General features: G+C 40.6%; 1 non-coding gene across 1 annotated transcript; it reads right to left on the bottom strand.

Annotated features, from left to right (window-relative positions):
* Positions 1-12,389: 12,389 nt before the first annotated feature.
* Positions 12,390-12,496, bottom strand: LOC117279829 (small nucleolar RNA R71). Its single transcript, XR_004510244.1, has one exon. It is a non-coding gene; the product is annotated as a small nucleolar RNA R71 (small nucleolar RNA).
* Between the last annotated feature and the right edge of the window lie 2,282 nt (positions 12,497-14,778).

Raw genomic sequence — 14,778 nt, 5'->3', positions numbered from 1 at the left:
TTGGTCGCTCACATATCTAATTGAGTCGATCGACTCCTCCCCATATCGTAGGGATCCGTGATTGGTCGAATTTTTTTAAGAGATTCAAACCTGCTCTTCCATCGACAGGTAATTTCTTTTCTTTGATTGTGGCCATTCCACTTCCCATTGTGTATGGATTCGCTTTGTTAACTCGATGTTGTCATTTTCTTAGGTAGGAGATCTTCTCGGAGGAGCCGGATGGTAGGCTAGAATCCCGAACTTTAGTTATAGTATTGTGCTCTAATTACTGTATTTTATGTATGTTTGAGCTCAAATGATAGTGAATTATACTTATTACGTGTTTTATGACTTGCAGGAATGATCCCGAGCTATTGAGGTATTTTGGAGATAAATCGAACAAGTTGGAGCTTTGAAGTATGAGTAAAATCCCAAGAAGTTAAGCCGGGATCATGTTCGGGGGTTGAGCACTAAGTCTAGAGTCAAAAAGTGGATGAAAGAATTTACTCTGAGAAAAAGACACAGCTGCGCCGCATGGGGCGCCGCGAGGCACCGCGCGACAGTGAAAATTTGGTTTGACAGGCTTTTTGCGAGCTCTCTAGATTTCCTCACAAGCGCTCCGCATGGCGCGGCGTAGGTGTGCAAAATTGTCATAGTGATTTCCTAGTTCGGCTAGGAAAGGGTAGTTTCGTCCGGGCTTATTTCTATATGGTATAAAATATAAATACACCAAAAATATGATTTTTAGAGGACTTTTGACCTACGAAAGATTGGAGAAGCAACCAAGGTAAGAAGATACAAGAATTCATTAAGATTTCAACCTAAAAACCTCGTCCGAGAACTTGTATAGAGAAGGATTTCCCGCGGCGCAGCAGTTCTTCCATACCAACTTAGCTGCCCGGCGCTGCTATTGGCATAACAACCGGTACACCATAGGTTAGCCCAACCCAGTCCTCTCGTACTAGGGTTGGCTCCTCGCAGTTCTCCCTTTAACACCAACGGTAGATAGGAACCGAACTGTCTCACGACGTTCTAAACCCAACTCACGTACCACTTGAATCGGCGAACAACCGAACCCTTGGGACCTTCTTCAACCCCAGGATGTGATGAGTCGACATCGAGGTGCCAAACGACTCCGTCGATAAGAGCTCTTGGGAGTCATCAGTGATAGATATGGTATTTTGCTAACTGAATTAGGGATTCACTTCTTGATAATTGTTAGAATTAATTGATGGAGTTTTAATTCGTATTGTAGTGTTATTTCTTATTTTGCGTAATCGAAAGAGGAGAATTATATTGATTGATTTCTTTAGTTTAAATTCGTGATTCAAATAGATAATCGAAAGAGCCTCTAGAATTGTTAATCGAACTAGAAAATAGCGAAATATTCGTGAAAAGTTGCCCTTTAGATCATAACCATCATTTTATTGTTGCAATTGTTTACTGTGCTTTAATTGGATTAATTACTGAAATTAACGTTTAATCGAAAGATGAACATTAACTTCAAGTTTAATCTGATTATTTGTTGAATTCGTGAGAATCAACAGTATTATTGTCACGACCCGAAATCTCACCCGTCATGATGGCGCCTATCTCAATACTAGGCAAGCCGACAACATCAATAACCCACAATTTCTTTTAAATACGGAAAATATAATAATTAAGTTTAAGAGAAAATCCCACAAATTTTAGATATAAATACAGTCCCAAAATCCGGTGTCACTGAGTATATGAGCATCTATACATTACAAGTCTGAAAAACACAGTCTATAATAGTCTGAGACCAAATACAGTAAACAAGGAGATAGGGAAAGAGAGACAAGGTCTACAAAACACGGCAGCTACCTCTGAATCTCTGGAAAATCAACTGTGGGAAAGAATCAACACCCACTGTGTCCGGGATCACCTGAATCTACACACGAAGTGGAGGGTGTAGTATGAGTACAATCAACTCAGTAAGTAACAATAATAAATAAGAACCAAAAGTAGTAACGAGCTTCACAGCTAAGTCCAAATACAGTAATTTTCAGAAGACAAAAAAAGGTAGGCATGCTCTCAAGTTCATCATTTAAAATTCCACAGTAATTTCATATCAACTTCGACTGAAACGGAAAATAATGTCTTTCAGAAATTTCCAAAACAGTGATATATGACAGCTGAAATGCAGCAATGATGAAATCAATGCATCCTCTCAGAGTAACAGTCACTCAGTCCTCCCATTTACTACAACCTCATAGTCACTCATTCCTCACAGTCACTCATTCCTCTCAATCACTCAGCACTTGGCACTCGACACTGGGCACTCGCACTCAGTAGGTTCCTGCGCTCACTGGGGGTGTGTACAGACTCCGGAGGGGCTCCTTCAGCCCAAGCGCTATAACAAGCCAATCATGGCATAAATCAATGAAACATGTTGCGGCGTGCAGCCCGATCCTATAAATATCCTCACAATTAGGCCATCGGCCTCACTCAATCATTAATCTCTCCAGTCTCTTGGGCTCTCAGAAATCATGGTAAGCAGCCCAACCAGCAATGATATGATGCATCAATATTGAACAATAGAGACTGAGATGTAATGTGCAAGTAAAACTGTGACTGAGTATAAAATAGCAATGTAGCAGATAATTCAACATGATTTATAGTTCGATTTCTCTAATAAGTGAAAAATGTTCGGATATCAACATATTATCCAACTACACAGTTCTATGAAATTGACCAAGTCACAATTCCTATGGTGCACACCCATACGCCCATCACATAGCATGTGCGTCACCTCGAAACCAATCACATAACATATAAATCCAGGGTTTCATAACCTCGGGACCAAATTTAGAACTGTTACTTACCTCAAATCGTGTAATTCTTTATTCTACAATGCCTTTGCCTCGTGAATCGGCCTCCAAACGCCTCGAATCTAGCCACAAATAATTTGATTCGGTCAATAAAAATTATAGGAATTAATTCCATATGAAAATACAAAGTTTCCATCAAAATTCGAAATTTCACCCAAAAAGTGCATGTGGGGCCCACATCTCGGAACCCCATAAAAGTTACAAAATCCAAAAGTCCATTCAACCACGAGTCTAACCATACAAATTTTACCTAATTCTGATATCAACTCGACCCTTAAATCTTCAAATTAAACCAAAAGGATTTTCTAAACTTTCCAACTTAATTCACCCATTAAATGTTAAAAACAACCATAGATTCGGGTAATTTGACCAATAATGAGTTAAGAACACTTACCCCGTTGTTTCCCTTGAAAATCTCTCAAAAATCGCCTCTTTCCGAGCTCAATCCGTCAAAAATAGAAAATGGGACGAAAGTCCCATTTTCAGAAATTAAACATTATGTCGAGGCATTCCTTATTCGCGAACATGACAGGTCCCTCGCGTTTGCGAAGCACAAAATTGTGTTGTCCAAGCATTTCCCTTCGCGAACGTGATTCACAGCTCGCGAAAGCAATGCTTTACCGGGTGAACCTTTGCGAACGCGAGCTTCCCTTCGCGAACGCGAAGGCAAAAATCTTCACCAGTTATTTTCCCTTTTGTGAACGCGATAGCCAATCGCGAACGCGATGAACAACCTCGCCTGCCCCTAGCTCCTCTTTGTGAACGTAAGAGCCCACTCATGAACACGAAGAGAAAATTTTACCTGCCTCAAGTTCCCCTTCGCGAACACGAGAACCCACTCACGAACGCGAAGAAGGAAACCAGACACATGCATCAGAAAATTCCAACCAAGTTCCATGTTCGAAATTCATTCCGTTAACCATCTGAAACTCACCCGAGACCCCCGGGACCTCAACCAAACGTACCATCAAGTCCCAAAACATCATACAAACTTAGTCAAACCCTCAAATCACCTCAAACAACGCTAAAACTATGAATCATACCCCAATTCAAGCTTAATGAAACTAAGAACTTTCAACTTCTACATTCAACGCCGAAACCTATCAAATCAAGTCCGATTGACCTCAAATTTTGCACACAAGTCATAAATGACATAACGGGCCTGTTCCAATTTACAAAATTGGATTTCAACCCCGATATCAAAAAGTCAACTCCCCGATCAAACTTTCTAAAAATTTAACTTTTGCCATTTCAAGCCTAATTCTACTACGGACCTCCAAATCACAATCCGAACACGCTCCTAAGTCCGAAATTACCCAACGGAGCTAACGGAACCATCAAAATTCAAATCAGGGGTCGTTTATACATAAATCGACATCTGATCACTATTTTAACTTAAGCTTTAAACCTTGGAACTAAATGTTCCAATTCATTCCAAAACCCCACCGGACCGAAACCAATCACCCTGGCAAGTCACATAACAACTGTAAAGCATAAATTGAAAAGTAAATGGGGGATCGGGGTTGTAATACTCAAAACGATCGGCCGGGTCGTTACATTCTCCCCCTCTTAAACAAATGTTCGTCTTCGAACGGGTTTAGAATTATACCTGGAGTCTCAAATAGGTGTGGATATTTGCTCTGCATCCACCGCTCAGTCTCCCAAGTAGCTTCTCCGACTGGCTGGCCCCTCCACTATACTTTCACTGAAGCTATATTCTTTGATCTCGACTTTTGAACCTGCCGGTCTAAAATGGTCACCGGCTCCACATCATAAGTCAAATTACCATTCAACTGCACTGTGCTGAAATCCAAAACATGAGACGGATCCCCGACATACTTCCGGAGCATAGATACATGAAACACTGGATGAACACTCGATAGACTAGGTGGCAAAGCAAGTTCATAAGCCATTTCTCCAATCTTCTTAAGTATCTCAAAAGGCCCAATATACCGAGGGCTCAACTTGCCCTTCTTCCCGAACCTCAACACACCTTTCATGGGTGAAATCTTGAGCAGAACCTTCTCCCCAACCATGTAAGCAACATCATGAACCTTCCGGTCGGCATAACTCTTCGGTCTAGACTGCGACGTGCGAAGCCGCTCCTGAATCAATTTAACCTTCTCCAAAGCATCTTGAACCAAATCAGTACCCAATAGCCTAGTGTCACCCGGCTCAAACCAACCTACCAAAGACTGACATTGTCTCCCATATAAAGCCTCATACAGAGCCATCTGAATGCTCGATTGGTAGTTATTATTGTAAGCAAACTCTAACAGTGGCATAAATTGATCCCAAGAACCCCCAAAATCTATAATACAAGCGCGTAGCATATTTTCCAATATCTGAATAGTGCGCTCGAAATGTCCGTCCGTCTGAGGGTGAAATATTGTACTCAGCTAAACCTGTGTACCTAATTCTCGCTGCACTGCACTGCTCTCCAAAACTGTAATGTAAACTGCGTGCCCCGATCTGAAATGATGGAAATTGGGACACCGTGTAGGCGAACAATCTCACGGATATATATCTCAGCCAACCGCTCCAAAGAATAATCAGTACCAACTCGAATAAAATGCACGGATTTGGTCAATCGATCTACAATCACCCAAACAACATTAAACTTCATCAAGGTCCGTGGGAGCCCAACTACAAAATCTATGGTAATACGCTCCCATTTCCAGTTTGAAATTTCAAGTATCTGAAGAAATCCTCCCAATCTTTGATGCTCGTACTTTACATGTTGCCAATTTAAACACCAAGCTACAAACCCAACTATATCTTTCTTCATTCACCTCCACCAATAGTGCTGCCTCAAATCCTGATACATCTTCGCGACACTTGGATGAATGGAGTACCGCGAACTGTGAGCTACCTAGAGAATCAACTCACGCAAACTATCTACATTAGGCACACATAGCCTGCCCTGCATCTGTAATAAACCGTCATCTCCAATAGTGACTTCCTTGGCATCACCGTGCTGAACTGTGTCCTTAAGGACAAACAGATGGGGGTCATCATACTGATACGATCATAAAAGGAAGACTGAGAAATCACACAAGCCAAAACTCGACTAGGCTCGGAAATATCCAATCTGACAAACTGGTTGGCCAAGGCCTAAACATCCAAGGCTAAAGGCCTCTCTGCTACCGGTAAGTATGCTAAGCTGCCCAAACTCTCTGCCTTACGACTCAAGGCATTGACCACCATATTGGCCTTTCCGGGATGATAGAGAATTGTGATATCATAATCCTTAAGCATCTCCAATCACCTCTGCTGCCGCAAATTAATATCCTTCTATTTAAACAGATGTTGTAGACTCTGGTGATCTGTATAAACCTCACAATGGACACCGTATAAATAATGCCGCCAAATCTTCAAGGCATGGACAATAGATGCTAACTCAAGGTCGTGGACCGGATAATTCTTCTCATGTACCTTTTTACTGTCTGGACGCATAGGCAATCACCCTACTGTCTTGCATCAGCACTACACTGAGACTAATACGCGACGCGTCATAATACACAGTATAAGACCTTGAACTTATAGGAAATACCAATACTGGGGCTATAGTCAAAGATGTCTTCAGCTTCTGAAAGCTCTCTTCACACTCATCTGACCACCTGACCGAAATACCTTTCTGGTCAATTTAGTCATAGGCGAAGCAATAGACAAGAAACCCTCCACAAAGCGTCGATAATAACCAGCCAAACCGAGAAAACTCCGAATCTCCATAGCTGAAGATGGCCTGGGCCAACTCTGAACTGCCTTTATCTTCTTCGGATCCACCTTAATTCCTTCATTGGACACTATGTGTCCCAAGAATGCCACCGAACTAAGCCAGAACTCACACTTAGAGAATTTGGCATACAGTCTCTCATCTCTCAGCCTCTGTAATACAATACCCAAGTATTGTGCATGCTTCTACTGGCTACGTAAGTACACCAGGATATCATTAATAAATACCAAGACAAATGAATCAAGATACGGCTGGAATACGTTATTCATCAAGTGCATAAATGATGCTGGGGCATTGGTCAGCCCAAAAGACATCACGAGAAATTCATAGTGACCATAACAGGTCCTGAATGTCGTTTTTAGAATATTTGAATCCTGAATTTTCAACTGGTGATACTCGGATCTCAGATCAATTTGGAGAATACCTTCGCTCCCTGAAATTGGTAATCATCAATACGCAGTAAAGGATACTTATTGTTAATTGTAACTTTGTTCAACTGCTTGGAATCACAATAGGTGTAGCTGGTGCCTGAGTTGGTCTCGCTGGCTCAACTATATCCGGAATCTGCTCCTGAGTTGGAGCAACTTGCGGTGTTACAGGTGCTGCTCCAACTGTTGTACGAGCTACACCTCGACCTCTACCTCAGCCCCGATGTCTACCATAGCCCCGGCCTCTCGCGGCCCTAACTAGTGGCACTGGTGGCTGACTGTCTGATCCGGTAGTACATGCTCTCACCATCTATGAGAGAATAGAATAACAGAATTTTAGTTTTCGGAATCAACAAGTTAGCACGACCGAATACAAGAAAGTGAAATTTTCCTAAGGGTTCAGCAACCTCTCGAAGATAAGTACAGACGTCTCTGTACCAATCCGCAAGACAGTACTAAACCTGCTCAAGACTCGTGAGACCTATGTAACCTAGGTTCTAATACCAACTTGTCACGATCCAAAATCTCACCCGTCTTGATGGTGCCTATCTCAATACTAGGCAAGCCGACAACATCAATAACCCATAATTTCTTTTAAATACAAAAAACATAATAATTAAGTTTAAGAGAATATCCCACAAATACTGGATATAAATACACTCCCAAAATCCGGTGTCACTGAGTACATGAGCATTTATACAATACAAGTCTGGAAAACACAGTCTATAATAGTCTGAGACTAAATACAGTAAACAAGGAGATAGGGAAGGAGAGACAAGGTCTACAAAACACGGCAGCTACCTCTAAATCTCCGAAAAATCAATTGTGTGAAAGAATCAACACCCACTGTGTCCGGGATCACCTAGATCTACACACAAAATGTAGGGTGTAGTATGAATACAATCAACTCAGTAAGTAACAATAATAAATAAGAACTGAAAGTAGTGACGAGATTCACAACTAAGTCCAAAAACAGTAATTTTCAAAAAACAAAAAGGGGTAGGCATGCTCTCAAGTTCAACATTTAAAATTCCACAGTAATTTCATATCAACTTTGACTGAAATAGAAGATAATGTCTTTTAGAAATTTCCAAAATAGTGATATATGATAGTCGAAATGCAGCAATAATGAAATCAATGCATCATCTCAAAATAACAGTCACGCAGTCCTCTCATGCACTCCAACCTCACAGTCACTCTTTCCTCACAGTCACTCATTTCTCTCAATCACTCAGCACTAGGCACTCGGTACTCGGCACTCGCACTCAGTAGGTGCATGCGCTCACTAGGGGTGTGTACAGACTTCGGGGGGCTCCTTCAACCCAAGCGCTATAACAAGCCAATCGTGGCATAAATCAATGAAACATGATGCGGCGTGCAACCCGATCCCATAAATATTCTCACAATTAGACCCTCGGCCTCACTCAGTCATCAATCTCTCCAATCTCTCGGGCTCTCAGAAATCATGATAAGCAGCCCAAACAGCAATGATATGATGCATCAATAATGAACTATAGAGACTGAGATGTAATGTGCAAGTAAAACTGTGAATGAGTATAAAATAGCAATTTAGCAGATAATTCAACATGTACACGACCTTTGTGGGTTCCTACATTGTCAACACATGGTTTAAACATGATTTATAGTTCGATTTCTCTAATACGTATAAAATGTCCGGATATCAACAGATTATCCAACTACATAGTTCTATGGAATTGACTAAGTCATAATTCCTATGGTGCACACCCACACGCTCGTCACCTAGCATGTGCGTCACCTGAAAACCAATCACATAACACATAAATCAGGGGTTTCATACCCTCATGACCAAATTTAAAATTGTTACTTACCTCAAACCGTGTAATTCTTTATTTTGTAATGCCTTTGCATCGCGAATCGGCCTCCAAACGCCTCGCATCTAGCCACAAATAATCTAATTCAGTCAATAAAAATTATACGAATTAATTCCATATGAATATACAAACTTTTCATCAAAATCCATAATTTCATCCAAAAATCGCCCATGGGGCCCACGTCTCGGAACCCGACAAAAGTTACAAAATTCGAAAGCCCATTCAACCACGAGTCTAACCATATTAATTTTACCTAATTCCGGCATCAACTCGACCCTCAAATCTTCAAATTAAACTAAGAGGGTTTTCTAAACTTTCCAACTTAATTCACCCATTAAATGTTAAAAACAATCATGGATTCGGGTACTTTGACCAATAATGAGTTAAGAACACTTTCCCCGTTGTTTTCCTTGAAAATCTCCCAAAATCGCCTCTTCCCTAGCTCCAATCCTCCAAATCAGAACTTAAACATTTTGTCGAGGCATTCCTTCTCCGCGAATGCGACAGGTCCCTCGCATTCGCGAAACACAAAATTGTGTTGTCCAAACATTGCCCTTCGCGAACGTGAGTCACAGCTCGCGAACGCGATGATTTACCGGGCGAACCATCGCGAACGCGATGATTTACCGGGTGAACCATTGCGAACACGAGCTTCCCTTCACGAACGCGAAGGCAAAAATCTTCACCAGCTATTTTCCCTTTCGCGAACGCGATACCTAATCGGGAACGCGATGAACATCCTCGCCTGCCCCTAGCTCCTCTTCGCAACGTGAGAGCCCACTCGCGAATGCAAAGATCAAGTCTTACCTACCTCAAGTTCCCCTTTGCGAACGCGAGAACCCACTCACGAACGTGAAGAAGGAAACCAGGCACAGGCATCAGAAAATTCCAGCCAAGTTCCAAGTTCAAAATTCATTCTGTTAACCATCCGAAACTCACGTGAGACCTCTCGGACCTCAACCAAACATACCATCAAGTCCAACACATCATACGAACTTAGTCGAACCCTCAAATCACCTCAAACAATGCTAAAACCACAAATCATACCCCAATTCAAGCCTAATGAAACTAAGAACTTTTAACTTCTACATTCAACGCTAAAACCTATCAAATCAAGTTCGATTGACCTCAAATTTTGCACACAATTTATAAATGACATAACATACTTGTTCCAATTTGCAGAATCTGATTTCGACCCCGATATCAAAAAGTCAACTCCGCGGTCAAACTTCTCAAAAATTCAACGTTCGCCATTTCAAGCCTAATTCCACTACGGACCTCCAAATCACAATCTGGACACGCTCCTAAGTCCTAAATCACAAACGGAGGTAACAGAACCATCAAAATTCAAATCCGAGGTCGTTTACACATAAGTCGACATCCAGTCACTATTTTAACTTAAGCTTTAAACCTTGGAACTAAGTATTCCAATTCATTCTAAAACCCCACCGGACCCGAACCAATCACCCCGGCAAGTCACATAATAACTGCAAAGTATAAATTGAGCAGTAAATGGGTTATCGGGGTTGTAATACTCAAAACAACTGGTCAGGTCATTACAATTATTGAGTGAATTAACTCAAGAATTGGATCCCGGGTCAATTATCTTGCACCTATCTAATCAAATACCCTTATTTATCTCATTGATATTTATTCGCTGCCCATTTGCCATCTTTTGTGATCAATTGTTAATTGCTTAATTTTTAATAGTTAATCGTAGTAATAGTCATCAAATCAAGTGTTAATTTTCATGGATAGTAATCAACTGAAGATTATTCGAACACTGTTTAAATCCAATCCTTATGGATACGATAATTAAACTATATTATTTTTGACTAGCGAGCAATAATTTTGTATTGTGTTTTGCGCTCATCAAATTTTGGAGTAGTCAACCTATAATCGGTGCAATACGGGAATTTGTATCGAATCATTAGTATTGATGTTTTCTTTGTTTTTGAACCTTATTGAGATAACTTATTCCATAGCTATGGAGTAAATTCCATTTGGGTGTTGACAGATACAGTATTTTAATAACTTTATTAGGGATTAGATTCTTGATAATTGATAGAATTAATTGATGGAGTTTTAATTCGTATTGTGGAGTTATTTCTTATTTTGCTTAATCGAAAGAGGACCATGATATTGAATTGCTTTACATCTTATGCTTTAGTTTAAATTAGTGATTCAAATAGGTAATCGAAAGAGCCTCATGAATTTTTAATCGAACTAGAAAATAGGAAAATATTCATGAGAAGTTACCCTTTAGATCATAACCATCATTTTATTATAGCAATTGTTTACTGTGCTTCAATTGGATTAATTATTAAAATTAATGTTTAATCAAAAGAGGAACATTAACTTCAAACGTAATCTGATTCTTTATTGAATTCTTGAGAATCAAAGGTTTATAGGGTGAATTAACTCAAGAATTGGATCTCGGGTCAATTATCTTACACCTATCTAGTCAAATACTCTGATTTCTCTCATTGATATTTCTTCGTTGCTCATCTGCTTCCTTTTGTGATCAACTATTAATTGCTTAATTTTTATTAGTTAATCATAGTAATAGTCATCAAATCAAGTGTTAATTTTCCTGGATAGTAATCAACTGAAGATTATTCGAACACTGTTTAAATTCAATCCTTGTGGAGACGATAATTAAACTATACTATTTTTGACTAGCGAGCAATAATTTTGGGTTGTGTTTTACGCTCGTCAAATTTTGGTGTCGTTGCCGGGGATTGGCAATCAATAATGTTTAAAATAGTTTTTAGTACTAATTCATGAACCAAATTTTACTTTAGTGTATTCACATTTTCTCACTTGTGTGCAGGATACAGGTTTGATTTCTCTAATGGATGACTCGATCTTCTTCAAAGGAAGTGATACCTTACGAACTAGAGTTAGAGAAACACCTGCGACAACTGAGAAAAGAAAGAGAATTAACAGAAAATTTCTTGAGTCATACTTCGATTCAAGATAACATGGCAAAAAAAGAGAATGATGGAGTAGACTTAGCTGCAAGAGAGGCAGCACAACAAAAAGCTACACGGATAGCAGCTGAAGTAGCCCGGAGAATTGCTGAGGAGACTGTCGAAGATAATGGGGGTTGAAGATTCAATCTAAATCGACCCTTGGTTGAAGACCAGTTCGAGAATGCAGCACCCAAACCTGGAAGATCATTGGGTGACTATGCCAGACTAGTCTACAATCAAGGACTGTCAAGTGCCAGACCTCTACCCATAGCGGCAAACAACTTTGAGTTGAAGCAAGACTTGCTTCAAACCATCCAAAACAACTGCATCTTCAGAGGAAAGGTGAATGAAGATCCAAACACTCACTTGATGGACTTTGAAGAAATCATGAACACCTTCCAATACAATGGAGTATCAAAAGATGCGGTATACTTGAGGGCATTCCCCTTTTCATTGAAAGATAGTGTGAAGCACTGCTTTGTAGCTTACCCACAGGGTCGATCAGGACATGGGAAGAGATGATCAAAGCATTTTTTGATAAGTACTTCTCAGCAGCAAAAATAGAGAAATTCATAAGGGAAATCCATAATTTCTTCCAGAAGGAGACAGAAATGGTTTTTGAAGCTTGGGAAAGATTCAAGGAGATAGTCAGAAAGTGTCAGCACAATGGAATTGATTTGTGGATGAAACTCCAGGATTTTTGGGATGGACTGACACCTTCCTCGCGACGAACTCTGAATACTGCATGTGGAGGTCCACTAATGAAGAAAACTCTGGAACATGTTGTCTTAATCCTAGATGAATTATCTGAGGATGATAACAAGTGGCTTGCTGAGAGTAATGACAGAATAAAATTAGTTGGGGTTCACCAGGTGGACTCTAACACATCCATGCAAGCCCAGCTAGACACCATGGCCAATGAAATAAGAAAGCTGACATTGGCCAAGGTACAAAGTGAGCCGTAAGCAGAATGTGACTTTTGTGGAATGGGACACCCTAAATATGAATGTCAAACACCAGCTGAGGAAGTCAACGTTGTGGGGAACTTTAATAGAGGAAACTACCAAGGTGGGAACAACTATAATTCTATGGGGCAAAGACATCCAGGTTTTTCGTGGAGTTCACCTAATAGGAGTTTGAACTCATGGCAGGAAAATAATCCCAAACCCCAGGGTAAAGGACCACCAGGATTTCAGAACCAGAAGAGGCAATAATACCAGCCATAATAGCCAAATCAGTCTAGTAGGAAGATCTCATGAAGGCATGCATCAACAAAATAGATGAAATATTTGAGACTCAGGGCACGGCTATCCGGAATTTAGAAAGGCAAATGGGATAAATTGCAAATTTGTTATCTGAGAGGGCTCTTGGACTCTACCCTCTAGCACTGAAAAGAACCCAAAGGAAACAATCAAAGATGTATCTCTGAGAAGTGGCAAAATATTGGTTGACCCAGTGATGAAGGCTAGACCCGAGGTGGTGAACAAGCAGACTAGGACACTGGAAGAGAAACAAAGTGAAGAGAAGAAAGGCCATAGTGGCGGGGTACAAAAGAAGATTGAAGAAAGTAGACATATGCCAGCTCTACCATTCCCTCAAAATATGAAGCGAAAAAAACTTGAAAAATATTTTGGCCGGTTCTTGGAGATGCCCAAACAACTTTATGCGAGCATTCCCTTCACAGAGATACTCACTCAGATGCCTGCTTATACAAAGTTCTTGAAGGAAATCTTGTCTAGTAAGAGAAAATTGGAGGAGACAACAGTGGTCAAGCTGAATGCCCACTGCAGTGCCATATTGCAAAACAAAATACCCCAAAAGTGTGGGGACCAACAAGCTTCACCATACCATGCTCGTTAGGGAGTGAGAAATTCGACAAGGCCCTCTGTGATTCAGGTGCATCTATTAATATAATGTCTCTGTCTGTATTCAGGAAACTGAAATGTGAGCTTGGAGTGATTAAATCAATACCAATGTCCCTACAACTGGATGACCAGACCACCATTTTGCCTGAGGGAATCATTGAGGATATTTTAGTACGGGTGGACAAGTTTGTGTTCCTCGTAGACTTTATTGTGGTGGATATGGAGGAGTACAAGGAGGTGCATCTAATTTTAGGGAGACCATTTTTATTTACAGGTAGAGTTATCCTTGATATCTATGAGGAGCAGCTTATGCTCAGAGTGGGCAATGAAAAAGTGGTGTTCCAGATGAAGAGGATGATGAAATACTCCAGTGATGAGGCGTCCGCCTACTCGTGTTTCAAGCTAGATGTTGTTGGGGAATTGGCTGGAAAATACAATTTTGACAATGTGTTGGGGGATACTCTAAAGAGGTGTATTACTCAGTGTAGCACAGTGGAGGATGAACATCCTAAAATGACGAAAGAGGCTGAAGATCTTGATACTGAGGATCAAGTGATTGATGAGGAGGAACTAAAAGAGGATGCTTCTAAGCCTAATGTGGAATTGAACGTCCTCCCCACTCACTTGAAATGTGCTTTTCTTGAAACTAACATTTTTCCTGTGATTATTTCAGCTGACTTGACAGGTAAAGAGGAGCAAAAACTGGTGGAGCTGCTGAAAAAGCACAAGAAGGCCATTGGTTGGAGTATAGCTGATATTCAAGGAATCAGTCCAGCCATTTGCATGCACAAAATTCAGTTGAAAGAAAATAGCAAGCCAGTGGTGCAACCCCAACGCAAGTTGAACAAAATATTGGAGGAGGTAGTGCACAAAGAGATCATCAAATTACTAGATGCGGGAGTTATTTTCCCCATCTCTGATAGCCAGTGGATTAGTCCAGTGCAAGTTGTACCTAAGACTGGGGGCATGACAGTGGTAAAGAATGAAAATAATGAACTGATTCCACAAGAATAGTCACTGGGTAGAGAATATGTATTGATTATAGAAGGTTGAATGATGCAACAAGGAAAGACCACTTCCCACTTTCCTT

Source organism: Nicotiana tomentosiformis, chromosome 2, assembly GCF_000390325.3.
Source record: "Nicotiana tomentosiformis chromosome 2, ASM39032v3, whole genome shotgun sequence".
Classification (NCBI taxonomy): Eukaryota; Viridiplantae; Streptophyta; class Magnoliopsida; order Solanales; family Solanaceae; genus Nicotiana; species Nicotiana tomentosiformis.
This window is presented reverse-complemented; position numbering and strand designations above follow the sequence as displayed.